This window comes from Stegodyphus dumicola, chromosome 9 (genome assembly GCF_044657685.1).
Source record: "Stegodyphus dumicola isolate Sdum_Otavi_A_Nest chromosome 9, ASM4465768v1".
Lineage (NCBI taxonomy): Eukaryota > Metazoa > Arthropoda > Arachnida > Araneae > Eresidae > Stegodyphus > Stegodyphus dumicola.
Genome location: NC_140776.1, coordinates 138,577,362 through 138,596,688, shown reverse-complemented (window position 1 = coordinate 138,596,688; position 19,327 = coordinate 138,577,362). Strand labels below are relative to the sequence as shown.

The 19,327-nt window shown below is 33.7% G+C and overlaps 3 long non-coding RNA genes across 3 annotated transcripts in view; all 3 read right to left on the bottom strand.

Moving 5' to 3' along the window:
• Positions 1 to 2,852: 2,852 nt before the first annotated feature.
• Positions 2,853 to 4,067, bottom strand: LOC146995497 (uncharacterized). Its single transcript, XR_015043227.1, has 2 exons — positions 3,500 to 4,067; positions 2,853 to 3,420 (listed from the first exon to the last, which is right to left on the bottom strand). It is a non-coding gene; the product is annotated as an uncharacterized LOC146995497 (long non-coding RNA).
• A 3,981-nt stretch (positions 4,068 to 8,048) lies between these two features.
• Positions 8,049 to 10,949, bottom strand: LOC146995496 (uncharacterized). Its single transcript, XR_015043226.1, has 2 exons — positions 8,710 to 10,949; positions 8,049 to 8,631 (listed from the first exon to the last, which is right to left on the bottom strand). It is a non-coding gene; the product is annotated as an uncharacterized LOC146995496 (long non-coding RNA).
• A 2,312-nt stretch (positions 10,950 to 13,261) lies between these two features.
• Positions 13,262 to 19,327, bottom strand: part of LOC146995495 (uncharacterized) — a 30,936-nt gene continuing 24,870 nt past the window's right edge. The window contains exons 2-3 of the long non-coding RNA XR_015043101.1: positions 13,921 to 13,977; positions 13,262 to 13,842 (exon numbers count right to left, since the gene is read on the bottom strand). This is a non-coding gene — a long non-coding RNA (uncharacterized LOC146995495). The remainder of the gene's footprint in view (positions 13,843 to 13,920; positions 13,978 to 19,327) is intronic.

The window sequence follows — 19,327 nt, the reverse complement described above, 5'->3', positions numbered from 1 at the left end:
TTCGAAACATCATCGGCGTGTTTAAAGGTTATTTGAGGGACTCTAAAAAAGAAACTGAGACAAAAGAATTGCTATTGGTGATAATCCCTGGCGGTATGGCAATCCAGCATCAGCCGCTTGGCGTGACCATTAACAAGCCGTTTAAAGACTACGTAAAAACAGAGTATACGAAAAGTGGTTGCATCTGGAAAATTAAGGGAACGGGAAAATAAAGAAGGCAAGCGCTTCGAAAACTGCAGAATGTATATCTGCTGCCTGGAAAAAGGTTTCCAATGACGCTATAATATATTCTTTTAAAAAATGTTGCATAACAAATGCATTGGATGGCACGGAAGACGACACAGTATGAGAAAATGGCCGTTTTTGTTCATCAGTTCCGAAGTCAGCTGTAACCACTTTATACTCCGTGGCTGTGACAGTGACAGTGACGCGTCATTTTCGGGTCATGATACTGACGGTTAGAGCAATTAGAAGTTCATATATGTAATTAAACGTTTTTAATACTGGCAAACTAAGTTTATTATTTACTTCTTATTAGTTCTAAATTATTTTTTTTAATTTCGTAAATATCGTATATCGATAAACCTTTTTACATTATTTTTAATTTTCACACAAAAACGTGCGGAGAATTTGAGGTGCGGCTTAGATTCGAATAGTTTTAGTAACTCTAATCCGTCGAGTTAACTTTCTAACAATTTCCGGCGAGTGGATCATTTTGCGTACGGAGGAGAGAAATGAGTATATCTTGCGAGTCAATATGATGTAATCTAGTTAGGATAGTAGCTGTGATATAACAATGATTATTATTTTTAAGTTTACATATATTAGAACTTCGGTTACAAAATGCTGCTACCTTTGCGGATCACGCTTTTACGCTGCTATTTATTCGTGTAATACATCATTCAAACAATCACTTCTGGATGAAGAAGGGACACGGTATGGTAGTGCATATAGATATGTGATCACAAATTCTACAGATTCGCATATTAAGAGCAGCATGAAAATAGAAATTTGCTTCGTTAATCCACAAAATGTTTCACCGTCATTTATCGTTGATTTCTATTCGAAAAAGAGACTAAAACACCAACACTTTTCATATGTTCTTGTTTGAAGATAAAAGCATAGGTAATTTTTAACGATGGCATTTCAGGATACGTTTCAAAACTTTTACCACTAAACATAAGATTAGAATGATTGGCTAATGCAATACGCTCTAGTCGATCTATCAACTTTTTCTGTCGTCCTTCAACGATCTCCCTTACCAGATTTAATGCTTAAAAAATGTCTTTTCGAGTTTAAAAGCGTTTCATTGAAGCTTTTACCAGACAATGGACTAGACTTCTTCAACATTATACATTATCTTATTTTCAACATAAGTTCATCATTCTGATAAAACAGTTTTAGAAGAAAAGGGCGATCTCTAATTGATTCAGCCATTGCAATAGAACAATCTAGATGGAAAGCATGTTTAATGCTTCCTCTTTTTTAGGTAAGCGTTTTTGTTACGCATCATTAATTTGCGCTGAGATTACTTGCAGTGAATTTATAGTGTATTTGCAACAGTTCAAGATGTATGCATTATATATGCACTAACAACAAGCATGTTAGTAGTAAGCCGAGGTAACCGGCTGACGGAAGTGATGTCACAAGAAATGGGTGTTGTCACCGCCATCTTGGATCATGCGACAACCGGAAGTGACGTAGATGGAATTACGTCATGCATAGTTTCGTTTTTATTGCGTGGCAACGATCCTAATTTTGAAAGTTTTTATTTTTTGTCATAACGAGCTCTTGAACCACGTGTTTGGAAAGACATCATCCATTTCTTGTTTGGGCATGTTGTCTTACAAAATGGCGTCTACCGTATCACACCTTTGTATGCCTCCGCTCAGGTGTATGGATACTTTTCAGTGGGCCAATCAGATTCTTTGAAACATGACCTCACCGTCTCTTAACCAATCACCGTTCAGATGAAATAAAGAGTTCCTACCCAGTATAAGGTAATCCCTAGAAATGTTCCGCATTTCTTTCCTTGCTGTCGCCCTGAATGTACGTACCTGATTTTGCTTCGACCGTTGTCTATCATTCTTCACTGCTTTGAATGAATCAGCCAGGAAACCACAACGCACCAGAAGTAAGTAACTTTTTGAAAATATACTGTTTTTAGATTTTTAACATCGAAATGAATTGCAATTTAATCATCTGAAAATTTCCTGCGCATTTAACATAGAAACTAATTACATGCATGCATAACATATAAAGTTAGTATTAAAAGTTAAAATAACCTAAAATTAAAAAAAATTTACAAGTTATATTTTTAACATCTAAACGAATTACATAAAGTTAATCAAAAATTGCAATCTAAAAATAAAAATTCATCGCATCATCAAATTTACAAGTCATAGTTTTAACATCGAACAGACCTGCATACATTCTTAAAACATAAAATTAATCAAAAACGTTATATCAATGTAAAAATAAAAATTTTTACAAATTATATTTTTAACATATAAACAAATTGCCTAAATGCATAAATTATAAAATGAATCTAAAAATTTCCCCATGTGATTTTACAAGTTATATTTTTAATATGGGAACGAATTACATACATAAAGCATAATCTTAATCTAAAAATTCCCCATGCATTTAACATCTAGAGAAATTACATACATGTATAAAATCATTCTAAAAGTTAAAAAAAAAACAACTATTATAAGTTATATTTTTACCATCTAAACGATTTTCATACATGCATGCAATTTATGCTAACATACATAAAATCATAAAGTTAATCTTAAAAGTTAAAGGAAAACAACAACAACAACAAAAAAATTCATCATGCATTTAATTTTACAAGTTAGAGTTTTAACATCTAAATGAACTGTTTACATGCATAAACTATCAAATCTAACAATTTAACATAATGTAAAACCTCACTATGCATTTTAATTATTATAAGCTTTTTTTTTAACGTCTAAACAAATTGCATGCACGCTTTTATGCGTATATGCATAAAATATAAATATTTAAAGCAATCTAAAATCTCCCTAGCATTTAATTTTTACAAGTTATATTTTTAACTTCTAAACGAAAAACTTTCCTCTAAAAATAAATTCCAAAATCGAGCAATTCATGACGACATCCAGAAGTTTTTCGACTGTGAGAGTTGAAACTGCCATCAACGAAGTGCTGATGGGCTTATCCAAACCTTCTGCTTGGATGCAGGGACCCAAATCGGCTGTTGTCCGACGAATAAGCTGTTCAAATAATTCTCGGACGGTATCTGGAATTCCAACCATCGGGAACTCCTTGTACGTTTTGAGGTGCAACATCCACACTAGCTCGGAAGGTAATCTCCTCGGCCTGATAGTTATGGTTTCGGCGACGAGACTTTTCTACGAGCACAATCGCCTCATCGATCTAAAAGGTAAAAACAAGTGTTCGGTAATAATAAGCATTTTCAGAAAAAAAAAAAATTACATAAAAAGAAAATACATACCGAACGTTCATCCGAACCAGCCATAAAGACAGGGCCACGTGCTGAAGAGGGAGACGTCTAAAAATAAATACAATCATTTTCAAAGTACTTAAATATTTACCTCAAATCCAGAACCCACTTGGTAATACAATGGCAAAATCATAGGATTTTCCATAGATATCTGATCAAATATTATTTATTTCAGTTTAATTTATTAATGTGTTTGAATTAATATTTCAAACTTCTTTGAAATACTTTTTGTGTCCTGAGAAGCCAAATATTTCCATTATAAAAATAAACAGGCATACAAAATTGTTAATAACCAGTATTATATGATTACTTATTCATTTAATAGTTGATTTAATTGCTTTTAACTTATTTCATGCCTAAATTTTCTACACAGAAATCCTATGCTTAATTTTTATTATCTTTTCTCAGACAATTTTCAAAGAGACTTGATTGTGCAAAACACATATTTGAAGTTAAATGTATTCTAAGAAGTACAAAAAATGTAAACAAGATTTTGTCCCCCCCAAATCAGTCATTTAAACTATTCCAACCGTTCAGGAAAACGATAAACATTGTGAACATAAAAATCTGCCCTTTTTTATATATACTTTAATAAAAGGAAATGTGTTTCTTCTATTCATATATAAGAAAAGGAACCCATTTTCCATTCTAAACTATTGAAAGTCGCAAACGCTTAAAAAATGCTAAACTACGCCAAGGTAGTAACCCGCCTTTTTTAAAAAAGGATTCACTACAGCACTTTTAGGCAGTTCGCGTAAGTAGAATACGTTCTTTTCGATTGGGCTCAAAGGACGGATCCGACAACTCAATGCGCATGCGTGGTTAATGTTGGTGCGAATAGCTCAAGCGGCTAATCGCACCGATGGTGCGAATAGCATCGGCCTGACTTATCACATTTCGCAGTTTGTGTTCAGTATTCAGTCTATCCTGAACTTCGTTGTCTGCACGTATTTAGAAACTTTTTTGTATACACTTTCCTTCTTTAATCACCTGAACATCAAAGATTTCGGTAATGGCATCAAGGCGAGTTTATTATGACGCAAGTATGAAAATTAAGGAGATTTTACATGCAGAAGAAAACGGAAACAAAGCAGCGGTCAGAAAATTTGATACGGATGAACAACTATACGTCGATGACGTAAACAATGATTATTCCTTGTAAATCTTCAACAAAGTCTTTCACTGGACCAAAAGAGGAAGATATCCTAAATAGATGATAGCGTTTCTCACTCTGTACGTGAAACTCGATCTAAAGATGTTGCAGTGCAAGAGAAAAGAAGTTATTCATAAATTTAGAATTGAGGATTTTAAAGCATCAAGAGGCCGGTGTAAAAAGGGAAGGATTTTCTTTGAGACGGAAAACTTCAATCTGACAAAAATTTCCTACAGATTTCGAAGACACATTCGTGCAGTTTCAAAGCCACGTTATCGATTTACGGACGATATATGCGAATGAATTCAAAAACATTGGAAACGTGGATGAAACCTCCTGTACTTCCATGGAATTATACAGTAAATTCAAAGGCTGAGAAAGAGATGAAAAGCTTGATTACATATGAAAAAACCCGTATAACTCTAATGTTGTGGGTCACAGTGATACGTTGCAGTAATTTTCCCAAAGACGTGCTCAGAAAAACAGATGGATGACCGCCGAAATTATGGAAGATGGGCTTATTCAGTATGAAATAAAAGACCGAGAGCTCTTCGAAACATCATCGGCGTGTTTAAAGGTTATTTGAGGGACTCTAAAAAAGAAACTGAGACAAAACAATTGCTATTGGTGATAATCCCTGGCGGTATGGCAATCCAGCTTCAGCCGCTTGGCGTGACCATTAACAAGCCGTTTAAAGACTACGTAAAAACAGAGTATACGAAAAGTGGTTGCATCTGGAAAATTAAGGGAACGGGAAAATAAAGAAGGCAAGCGCTTCGAAAACTGCAGAATGTATATCTGCTGCCTGGAAAAAGGTTTCCAATGACGCTATAATATATTCTTTTAAAAAATGTTGCATAACAAATGCATTGGATGGCACGGAAGACGACACAGTATGAGAAAATGGCCGTTTTTGTTCATCAGTTCCGAAGTCAGCTGTAACCACTTTATACTCCGTGGCTGTGACAGTGACAGTGACGCGTCATTTTCGGGTCATGATACTGACGGTTAGAGCAATTAGAAGTTCATATATGTAATTAAACGTTTTTAATACTGGCAAACTAAGTTTATTATTTACTTCTTATTAGTTCTAAATTATTTTTTTTAATTTCGTAAATATCGTATATCGATAAACCTTTTTACATTATTTTTAATTTTCACACAAAAACGTGCGGAGAATTTGAGGTGCGGCTTAGATTCGAATAGTTTTAGTAACTCTAATCCGTCGAGTTAACTTTCTAACAATTTCCGGCGAGTGGATCATTTTGCGTACGGAGGAGAGAAATGAGTATATCTTGCGAGTCAATATGATGTAATCTAGTTAGGATAGTAGCTGTGATATAACAATGATTATTATTTTTAAGTTTACATATATTAGAACTTCGGTTACAAAATGCTGCTACCTTTGCGGATCACGCTTTTACGCTGCTATTTATTCGTGTCATACATCATTCAAACAATCACTTCTGGATGAAGAAGGGACACGGTATGGTAGTGCATATAGATATGTGATCACAAATTCTACAGATTCGCATATTAAGAGCAGCATGAAAATAGAAATTTGCTTCGTTAATCCACAAAATGTTTCACCGTCATTTATCGTTGATTTCTATTCGAAAAAGAGACTAAAACACCAACACTTTTCATATGTTCTTGTTTGAAGATAAAAGCATAGGTAATTTTTAACGATGGCATTTCAGGATACGTTTCAAAACTTTTACCACTAAACATAAGATTAGAATGATTGGCTAATGCAATACGCTCTAGTCGATCTATCAACTTTTTCTGTCGTCCTTCAACGATCTCCCTTACCAGATTTAATGCTTAAAAAATGTCTTTTCGAGTTTAAAAGCGTTTCATTGAAGCTTTTACCAGACAATGGACTAGACTTCTTCAACATTATACATTATCTTATTTTCAACATAAGTTCATCATTCTGATAAAACAGTTTTAGAAGAAAAGGGCGATCTCTAATTGATTCAGCCATTGCAATAGAACAATCTAGATGGAAAGCATGTTTAATGCTTCCTCTTTTTTAGGTAAGCGTTTTTGTTACGCATCATTAATTTGCGCTGAGATTACTTGCAGTGAATTTATAGTGTATTTGCAACAGTTCAAGATGTATGCATTATATATGCACTAACAACAAGCATGTTAGTAGTAAGCCGAGGTAACCGGCTGACGGAAGTGATGTCACAAGAAATGGGTGTTGTCACCGCCATCTTGGATCATGCGACAACCGGAAGTGACGTAGATGGAATTACGTCATGCATAGTTTCGTTTTTATTGCGTGGCAACGATCCTAATTTTGAAAGTTTTTATTTTTTGTGATAACGAGCTCTTGAACCACGTGTTTGGAAAGACATCATCCATTTCTTGTTTGGGCATGTTGTCTTACAAAATGGCGTCTACCGTATCACACCTTTGTATGCCTCCGCTCAGGTGTATGGATACTTTTCAGTGGGCCAATCAGATTCTTTGAAACATGACCTCACCGTCTCTTAACCAATCACCGTTCAGATGAAATAAAGAGTTCCTACCCAGTATAAGGTAATCCCTAGAAATGTTCCGCATTTCTTTCCTTGCTGTCGCCCTGAATGTACGTACCTGATTTTGCTTCGACCGTTGTCTATCATTCTTCACTGCTTTGAATGAATCAGCCAGGAAACCACAACGCACCAGAAGTAAGTAACTTTTTGAAAATATACTGTTTTTAGATTTTTAACATCGAAATGAATTGCAATTTAATCATCTGAAAATTTCCTGCGCATTTAACATAGAAACTAATTACATGCATGCATAACATATAAAGTTAGTATTAAAAGTTAAAATAACCTTAAATTAAAAAAAATTTACAAGTTATATTTTTAACATCTAAACGAATTACATAAAGTTAATCAAAAATTGCAATCTAAAAATAAAAATTCATCGCATCATCAAATTTACAAGTCATAGTTTTAACATCGAAGACACCTGCATACATTCTTAAAACATAAAATTAATCAAAAACGTTATATCAATGTAAAAATAAAAATTTTTACAAATTATATTTTTAACATATAAACAAATTGCCTAAATGCATAAATTATAAAATGAATCTAAAAATTTCCCCATGTGATTTTACAAGTTATATTTTTAATATGGGAACGAATTACATACATAAAGCATAATCTTAATCTAAAAATTCCCCATGCATTTAACATCTAGAGAAATTACATACATGTATAAAATCATTCTAAAAGTAAAAAAAAAAACAACTATTATAAGTTATATTTTTACCATCTAAACGATTTTCATACATGCATGCAATTTATGCTAACATACATAAAATCATAAAGTTAATCTTAAAAGTTAAAGGAAAACAACAACAACAACAAAAAAATTCATCATGCATTTAATTTTACAAGTTAGAGTTTTAACATCTAAATGAACTGTTTACATGCATAAACTATCAAATCTAACAATTTAACATAATGTAAAACCTCACTATGCATTTTAATTATTATAAGCTTTTTTTTTAACGTCTAAACAAATTGCATGCACGCTTTTATGCGTATATGCATAAAATATAAATATTTAAAGCAATCTAAAATCTCCCTAGCATTTAATTTTTACAAGTTATATTTTTAACTTCTAAACGAAAAACGTTCCTCTAAAAATAAATTCCAAAATCGAGCAATTCATGACGACATCCAGAAGTTTTTCGACTGTGAGAGTTGAAACTGCCATCAACGAAGTGCTGATGGGCTTATCCAAACCTTCTGCTTGGATGCAGGGACCCAAATCGGCTGTTGTCCGGCGAATAAGCTGTTCAAATAATTCTCGGACGGTATCTGGAATTCGAACCATCGGGAACTCCTTGTACGTTTTGAGGTGCAACATCCACACTAGCTCGGAAGGTAATCTCCTCGGCCTGATATTTATGGTTTCGGCGACGAGACTTTTCTACGAGCACAATCGCCTCATCGATCTAAAAGGTAAAAACAAGTGTTCGGTAATAATAAGCATTTTCAGAAAAAAAAAAATTACATAAAAAGAAAATACATACCGAACGTTCATCCGAACCAGCCATAAAGACAGGGCCACGTGCTGAAGAGGGAGACGTCTAAAAATAAATACAATCATTTTCAAAGTACTTAAATATTTACCTCAAATCCAGAACCCACTTGGTAATACAATGGCAAAATCATAGGATTTTCCATAGATATCTGATCAAATATTATTTATTTCAGTTTAATTTATTAATGTGTTTGAATTAATATTTCAAACTTCTTTGAAATACTTTTTGTGTCCTGAGAAGCCAAATATTTCCATTATAAAAATAAACAGGCATACAAAATTGTTAATAACCAGTATTATATGATTACTTATTCATTTAATAGTTGATTTAATTGCTTTTAACTTATTTCATGCCTAAATTTTCTACACAGAAATCCTATGCTTAATTTTTATTATCTTTTCTCAGACAATTTTCAAAGAGACTTGATTGTGCAAAACACATATTTGAAGTTAAATGTATTCTAAGAAGTACAAAAAATGTAAACAAGATTTTGTCCCCCCCAAATCAGTTATTTAAACTATTCCAACCGTTCAGGAAAACGATAAACATTGTGAACATAAAAATCTGCCCTTTTTTATATATACTTTAATAAAAGGAAATGTGTTTCTTCTATTCATATATATAAGAAAAGGAACCCATTTTCCATTCTAAACTATTGAAAGTCGCAAACGCTTAAAAAATGCTAAACTACGCCAAGGTAGTAACCCGCCTTTTTTAAAAAAGGATTCACTACAGCCCTTTTAGGCAGTTCGCGTAAGTAGAATACGTTCTTTTCGATTGGGCTCAAAGGACGGATCCGACAACTCAATGCGCATGCGTGGTTAATGTTGGTGCGAATAGCTCAAGCGGCTAATCGCACCGATGGTGCGAATAGCATCGGCCTGACTTATCACATTTCGCAGTTTGTGTTCAGTATTCAGTCTATCCTGAACTTCGTTGTCAGCACGTATTTAGAAACTTTTTTGTATACACTTTCCTTCTTTAATCACCTGAACATCAAAGATTTCGGTAATGGCATCAAGGCGAGTTTATTATGACGCAAGTATGAAAATTAAGGAGATTTAACATGCAGAAGAAAACGGAAACAAAGCAGCGGTCAGAAAATTTGATACGGATGAACAACTATACGTCGATGACGTAAACAATGATTATTCCTTGTAAATCTTCAACAAAGTCTTTCACTGGACCAAAAGAGGAAGATATCCTAAATAGATGATAGCGTTTCTCACTCTGTACGTGAAACTCGATCTAAAGATGTTGCAGTGCAAGAGAAAAGAAGTTATTCATAAATTTAGAATTGAGGATTTTAAAGCATCAAGAGGCCGGTGTAAAAAGGGAAGGATTTTCTTTGAGGCGGAAAACTTCAATCTGACAAAAATTTGTTACAGATTTCGAAGACACATTCGTGCAGTTTCAAAGCCACGTTATCGGTTTACGGACGATATATGCGAATGAATTCAAAAACATTGGAAACGTGGATGAAACCTCCTGTACTTCCATGGAATTATACAGTAAATTCAAAGGCTGAGAAAGAGATGAAAAGCTTGATTACATATGAAAAAACCCGTATAACTCTAATGTTGTGGGTCACAGTGATACGTTGCAGTAATTTTCCCAAAGACGTGCTCAGAAAAACAGATGGATGACCGCCGAAATTATGGAAGATGGGCTTATTCAGTATGAAATAAAAGACCGAGAGCTCTTCGAAACATCATCGGCGTGTTTAAAGGTTATTTGAGGGGCTCTAAAAAAGAAACTGAGACAAAACAATTGCTATTGGTGATAATCCCTGGCGGTATGGCAATCCAGCTTCAGCCGCTTGGCGTGACCATTAACAAGCCGTTTTAAGACTACGTAAAAACAGAGTATACGAAAAGTGGTTGCATCTGGAAAATTAAGGGAACGGGAAAATAAAGAAGGCAAGCGCTTCGAAAACTGCAGAATGTATATCTGCTGCCTGGAAAAAGGTTTCCAATGACGCTATAATATATTCTTTTAAAAAATGTTGCATAACAAATGCATTGGATGGCACGGAAGACGACACAGTATGAGAAAATGGCCGTTTTTGTTCATCAGTTCCGAAGTCAGCTGTAACCACTTTATACTCCGTGGCTGTGACAGTGACAGTGACGCGTCATTTTCGGGTCATGATACTGACGGTTAGAGCAATTAGAAGTTCATATATGTAATTAAACGTTTTTAATACTGGCAAACTAAGTTTATTATTTACTTCTTATTAGTTCTAAATTATTTTTTTTTAATTTCGTAAATATCGTATATCGATAAACCTTTTTACATTATTTTTAATTTTCACACAAAAACGTGCGGAGAATTTGAGTGCGGCTTAGATTCGAATAGTTTTAGTAACTCTAATCCGTCGAGTCAACTTTCTAACAATCTCGGGCGGATGGATCATTTTGCGTACGGAGGGGAGAAATGAGTATATCTTGCGAGTCAATATGATGTAATCTAGTTAGGATAGTAGCTGTGATATAATAATGATTATTATTTTTAAGTTTACATATATTAGAACTTCTGTTACAAAATGCTGCTACCTTTGGGGATCACGCTTTTACGCTGCTATTTATTCGTGTCATACATCATTCAAACAATCACTTCTGGATGAAGAAGGGACACGGTATGGTAGTGCATATAGATATGTGATCACAAATTCTACAGATTCGCATATTAAGAGCAGCATGAAAATAGAAATTTGCTTCGTTAATCCACAAAATGTTTCACCGTCATTTATCGTTGATTTCTATTCGAAAAAGAGACTAAAACACCAACACTTTTCATATGTTCTTGTTTGAAGATAAAAGCATAGGTAATTTTTAACGATGGCATTTCAGGATACGTTTCAAAACTTTTACCACTAAACATAAGATTAGAATGATTGGCTAATGCAATACGCTCTAGTCGATCTATCAACTTTTTCTGTCGTCCTTCAACGATCTCCCTTACCAGATTTAATGCTTAAAAAATGTCTTTTCGAGTTTAAAAGCGTTTCATTGAAGCTTTTACCAGACAATGGACTAGACTTCTTCAACATTATACATTATCTTATTTTCAACATAAGTTCATCATTCTGATAAAACAGTTTTAGAAGAAAAGGGCGATCTCTAATTGATTCAGCCATTGCAATAGAACAATCTAGATGGAAAGCATGTTTAATGCTTCCTCTTTTTTAGGTAAGCGTTTTTGTTACGCATCATTAATTTGCGCTGAGATTACTTGCAGTGAATTTATAGTGTATTTGCAACAGTTCAAGATGTATGCATTATATATGCACTAACAACAAGCATGTTAGTAGTAAGCCGAGGTAACGGGCTGACGGAAGTGATGTCACAAGAAATGGGTGTTGTCACCGCCATCTTGGATCATGCGACAACCGGAAGTGACGTAGATGGAATTACGTCATGCATAGTTTCGTTTTTATTGCGTGGCAACGATCCTAATTTTGAAAGTTTTTATTTTTTGTGATAACGAGCTCTTGAACCACGTGTTTGGAAAGACATCATCCATTTCTTGTTTGGGCATGTTGTCTTACAAAATGGCGTCTACCGTATCACACCTTTGTATGCCTCCGCTCAGGTGTATGGATACTTTTCAGTGGGCCAATCAGATTCTTTGAAACATGACCTCACCGTCTCTTAACCAATCACCGTTCAGATGAAATAAAGAGTTCCTACCCAGTATAAGGTAATCCCTAGAAATGTTCCGCATTTCTTTCCTTGCTGTCGCCCTGAATGTACGTACCTGATTTTGCTTCGACCGTTGTCTATCATTCTTCACTGCTTTGAATGAATCAGCCAGGAAACCACAACGCACCAGAAGTAAGTAACTTTTTGAAAATATACTGTTTTTAGATTTTTAACATCGAAATGAATTGCAATTTAATCATCTGAAAATTTCCTGCGCATTTAACATAGAAACTAATTACATGCATGCATAACATATAAAGTTAGTATTAAAAGTTAAAATAACCTAAAATTAAAAAAAATTTACAAGTTATATTTTTAACATCTAAACGAATTACATAAAGTTAATCAAAAATTGCAATCTAAAAATAAAAATTCATCGCATCATCAAATTTACAAGTCATAGTTTTAACATCGAAGACACCTGCATACATTCTTAAAACATAAAATTAATCAAAAACGTTATATCAATGTAAAAATAAAAATTTTTACAAATTATATTTTTAACATATAAACAAATTGCCTAAATGCATAAATTATAAAATGAATCTAAAAATTTCCCCATGTGATTTTACATGTTATATTTTTAATATGGGAACGAATTACATACATAAAGCATAATCTTAATCTAAAAATTCCCCATGCATTTAACATCTAGAGAAATTACATACATGTATAAAATCATTCTAAAAGTAAAAAAAAAACAACTATTATAAGTTATATTTTTACCATCTAAACGATTTTCATACATGCATGCAATTTATGCTAACATACATAAAATCATAAAGTTAATCTTAAAAGTTAAAGGAAAACAACAACAACAACAAAAAAATTCATCATGCATTTAATTTTACAAGTTAGAGTTTTAACATCTAAATGAACTGTTTACATGCATAAACTATCAAATCTAACAATTTAACATAATGTAAAACCTCACTATGCATTTTAATTATTATAAGCTTTTTTTTTAACGTCTAAACAAATTGCATGCACGCTTTTATGCGTACATGCATAAAATATAAATATTTAAAGCAATCTAAAATCTCCCTAGCATTTAATTTTTACAAGTTATATTTTTAACTTCTAAACGAAAAACGTTCCTCTAAAAATAAATTCCAAAATCGAGCAATTCATGACGACATCCAGAAGTTTTTCGACTGTGAGAGTTGAAACTGCCATCAACGAAGTGCTGATGGGCTTATCCAAACCTTCTGCTTGGATGCAGGGACCCAAATCGGCTGTTGTCCGGCGAATAAGCTGTTCAAATAATTCTCGGACGGTATCTGGAATTCGAACCATCGGGAACTCCTTGTACGTTTTGAGGTGCAACATCCACACTAGCTCGGAAGGTAATCTCCTCGGCCTGATAGTTATGGTTTCGGCGACGAGACTTTTCTACGAGCACAATCGCCTCATCGATCTAAAAGGTAAAAACAAGTGTTCGGTAATAATAAGCATTTTCAGAAAAAAAAAAATTACATAAAAAGAAAATACATACCGAACGTTCATCCGAACCAGCCATAAAGACAGGGCCACGTGCTGAAGAGGGAGACGTCTAAAAATAAATACAATCATTTTCAAAGTACTTAAATATTTACCTCAAATCCAGAACCCACTTGGTAATACAATGGCAAAATCATAGGATTTTCCATAGATATCTGATCAAATATTATTTATTTCAGTTTAATTTATTAATGTGTTTGAATTAATATTTCAAACTTCTTTGAAATACTTTTTGTGTCCTGAGAAGCCAAATATTTCCATTATAAAAATAAACAGGCATACAAAATTGATAATAACCAGTATTATATGATTACTTATTCATTTAATAGTTGATTTAATCGCTTTTAACTTATTTCATGCCTAAATTTTCTACACAGAAATCCTATGCTTAATTTTTATTATCTTTTCTCAGACAATTTTCAAAGAGACTTGATTGTGCAAAACACATATTTGAAGTTAAATGTATTCTAAGAAGTACAAAAAATGTAAACAAGATTTTGTCCCCCTCCAAATCAGTCATTTAAACTATTCCAACCGTTCAGGAAAACGATAAACATTGTGAACATAAAAATCTGCCCTTTTTTATATATACTTTAATAAAAGGAAATGTGTTTCTTCTATTCATATATATAAGAAAAGGAACCCATTTTCCATTCTAAACTATTGAAAGTCGCAAACGCTTAAAAAATGCTAAACTACGCCAAGGTAGTAACCCGCCTTTTTTAAAAAAGGATTCACTACAAACCTTTTAGGCAGTTCGCGTAAGTAGAATACGTTCTTTGCGATTGGGCTCAAAGGACGGATCCGACAACTCAATGCGCATGCGTGGTTAATGTTGGTGCGAATAGCTCAAGCGACTAATCGCACCGATGGTGCGAATAGCATCGGCCTGACTTATCACATTTCGCAGTTTGTGTTCAGTATTCAGTCTATCCTGAACTTCGTTGTCTGCACGTATTTAGAAACTTTTTTGTATACACTTTCCTTCTTTAATCACCTGAACATCAAAGATTTCGGTAATGGCATCAAGGCGAGTTTATTATGACGCAAGTATGAAAATTAAGGAGATTTTACATGCAGAAGAAAACGGAAACAAAGCAGCGGTCAGAAAATTTGATACGGATGAACAACTATACGTCGATGACGTAAACAATGATTATTCCTTGTAAATCTTCAACAAAGTCTTTCACTGGACCAAAAGAGGAAGATATCCTAAATAGATGATAGCGTTTCTCACTCTGTACGTGAAACTCGATCTAAAGATGTTGCAGTGCAAGAGAAAAGAAGTTATTCATAAATTTAGAATTGAGGATTTTAAAGCATCAAGAGGCCGGTGTAAAAAGGGAAGGATTTTCTTTGAGACGGAAAACTTCAATCTGACAAAAATTTCCTACAGATTTCGAAGACACATTCGTGCAGTTTCAAAGCCACGTTATCGATTTACGGACGATATATGCGAATGAATTCAAAAACATTGGAAACGTGGATGAAACCTCCTGTACTTCCATGGAATTATACAGTAAATTCAAAGGCTGAGAAAGAGATGAAAAGCTTGATTACATATGAAAAAACCCGTATAACTCTAATGTTGTGGGTCACAGTGATACGTTGCAGTAATTTTCCCAAAGACGTGCTCAGAAAAACAGATGGATGACCGCCGAAATTATGGAAGATGGGCTTATTCAGTATGAAATAAAAGACCGAGAGCTCTTCGAAACATCATCGGCGTGTTTAAAGGTTATTTGAGGGACTCTAAAAAAGAAACTGAGACAAAACAATTGCTATTGGTGATAATCCCTGGCGGTATGGCAATCCAGCTTCAGCCGCTTGGCGTGACCATTAACAAGCCGTTTAAAGACTACGTAAAAACAGAGTATACGAAAAGTGGTTGCATCTGGAAAATTAAGGGAACGGGAAAATAAAGAAGGCAAGCGCTTCGAAAACTGCAGAATGTATATCTGCTGCCTGGAAAAAGGTTTCCAATGACGCTATAATATATTCTTTTAAAAAATGTTGCATAACAAATGCATTGGATGGCACGGAAGACGACACAGTATGAGAAAATGGCCGTTTTTGTTCATCAGTTCCGAAGTCAGCTGTAACCACTTTATACTCCGTGGCTGTGACAGTGACAGTGACGCGTCATTTTCGGGTCATGATACTGACGGTTAGAGCAATTAGAAGTTCATATATGTAATTAAACGTTTTTAATACTGGCAAACTAAGTTTATTATTTACTTCTTATTAGTTCTAAATTATTTTTTTTTAATTTCGTAAATATCGTATATCGATAAACCTTTTTACATTATTTTTAATTTTCACACAAAAACGTGCGGAGAATTTGAGGTGCGGCTTAGATTCGAATAGTTTTAGTAACTCTAATCCGTCAACTTTCTAACAATTTCGGGCGGATGGATCATTTTGCGTACGGAGGGGAGAAATGAGTATATCTTGCGAGTCAATATGATGTAATCTAGTTAGGATAGTAGCTGTGATATAATAATGATTATTATTTTTAAGTTTACATATATTAGAACTTCTGTTACAAAATGCTGCTACCTTTGGGGATCACGCTTTTACGCTGCTATTTATTCGTGTCATACATCATTCAAACAATCACTTCTGGATGAAGAAGGGACACGGTATGGTAGTGCATATAGATATGTGATCACAAATTCTACAGATTCGCATATTAAGAGCAGCATGAAAATAGAAATTTGCTTCGTTAATCCACAAAATGTTTCACCGTCATTTATCGTTGATTTCTATTCGAAAAAGAGACTAAAACACCAACACTTTTCATATGTTCTTGTTTGAAGATAAAAGCATAGGTAATTTTTAACGATGGCATTTCAGGATACGTTTCAAAACTTTTACCACTAAACATAAGATTAGAATGATTGGCTAATGCAATACGCTCTAGTCGATCTATCAACTTTTTCTGTCGTCCTTCAATGATCTCCCTTACCAGATTTAATGCTTAAAAAATGTCTTTTCGAGTTTAAAAGCGTTTCATTGAAGCTTTTACCAGACAATGGACTAGACTTCTTCAACATTATACATTATCTTATTTTCAACATAAGTTCATCATTCTGATAAAACAGTTTTAGAAGAAAAGGGCGATCTCTAATTGATTCAGCCATTGCAATAGAACAATCTAGATGGAAAGCATGTTTAATGCTTCCTCTTTTTTAGGTAAGCGTTTTTGTTACGCATCATTAATTTGCGCTGAGATTACTTGCAGTGAATTTATAGTGTATTTGCAACAGTTCAAGATGTATGCATTATATATGCACTAACAACAAGCATGTTAGTAGTAAGCCGAGGTAACCGGCTGACGGAAGTGATGTCACAAGAAATGGGTGTTGTCACCGCCATCTTGGATCATGCGACAACCGGAAGTGACGTAGATGGAATTACGTCATGCATAGTTTCGTTTTTATTGCGTGGCAACGATCCTAATTTTGAAAGTTTTTATTTTTTGTGATAACGAGCTCTTGAACCACGTGTTTGGAAAGACATCATCCATTTCTTGTTTGGGCATGTTGTCTTACAAAATGGCGTCTACCGTATCACACCTTTGTATGCCTCCGCTCAGGTGTATGGATACTTTTCAGTGGGCCAATCAGATTCTTTGAAACATGACCTCACCGTCTCTTAACCAATCACCGTTCAGATGAAATAAAGAGTTCCTACCCAGTATAAGGTAATCCCTAGAAATGTTCCGCATTTCTTTCCTTGCTGTCGCCCTGAATGTACGTACCTGATTTTGCTTCGACCGTTGTCTATCATTCTTCACTGCTTTGAATGAATCAGCCAGGAAACCACAACGCACCAGAAGTAAGTAACTTTTTGAAAATATACTGTTTTTAGATTTTTAACATCGAAATGAATTGCAATTTAATCATCTGAAAATTTCCTGCGCATTTAACATAGAAACTAATTACATGCATGCATAACATATAAAGTTAGTATTAAAAGTTAAAATAACCTAAAATTAAAAAAAATTTACAAGTTATATTTTTAACATCTAAACGAATTACATAAAGTTAATCAAAAATTGCAATCTAAAAATAAAAATTCATCGCATCATCAAATTTACAAGTCATAGTTTTAACATCGAACAGACCTGCATACATTCTTAAAACATAAAATTAATCAAAAACGTTATATCAATGTAAAAATAAAAATTTTTACAAATTATATTTTTAACATATAAACAAATTGCCTACATGCATAAATTATAAAATGAATCTAAAAATTTCCCCATGTGATTTTACAAGTTATATTTTTAATATGGGAACGAATTACATACATAAAGCATAATCTTAATCTAAAAATTCCCCATGCATTTAACATCTAGAGAAATTACATACATGTATAAAATCATTCTAAAAGTAAAAAAAAAAAAAACTATTATAAATTATATTTTTACCATCTAAACGATTTTCATACATGCATGCAATTTATGCGAACATACATAAAAACATAAAGTTAATCTTAAAAGTTAAAGGAAAGCAACAACAACAACAAAAAAATTCATCATGCATTTCATTTTACAAGTTAGAGTTTTAACATCTAAATGAACTGTTTACATGCATAAACTATCAAATTAATCTAACAATTTAACATAATGTAAAACCTCACTATGCATTTTAATTATTATAAGTTTTATTTTTAACGTCTAAACAAATTGCATGCACGCTTTTATGCGTACATGCATAAAATATAAATATTTAAAGCAATCTAAAATCTCCCTAGCATTTAATTTTTACAAGTTATATTTTTAACTTCTAAACGAAAAACTTTCCTCTAAAAATAATTTCCAAAATCGAGCAATTCATGACGACAGCCAGAAGTTTTTTGACTGTGAGAGTTGAAACTGCCATCAACGAAGTGCTGATGGGCTTATCCAAACCTTCTGCCTGGATGCAGGGACCCAAATCGGCTGTTGTCCGGCGAATAAGCTGTTCAAATAATTCTCGGACGGTATCTGGAATTCGAACCATCGGGAACTCCTTGTACGTATTGAGGTTCAACATCCACACTAGCTCGGAAGGTAATCTCCTCGGCCTGATATTTATGGTTTCGGCGACGAGACTTTTCTACGAGCACAATCGCCTCATCAATCTGAAAGGTAAAAACAAGTGTTCGGTAATAATAAGCATTTTCAAAAAAAAAAAAAAAAAAAAAAAAAAAAAAATCACATAAAAAGAAAATACATATTGAACGTTCATCCGAACCAGCCATAAAGACAGGGCCACGTGCTGAAGAGGGAGACGTCTAAAAATAAATACAATCATTTTCAAAGTACTTAAATATTTACCTCACATCCAGAACCCACTTGGTCATACAAGGGCAAAATCATAGGATTTTCCATAGATATCTGATCAAATTCATCT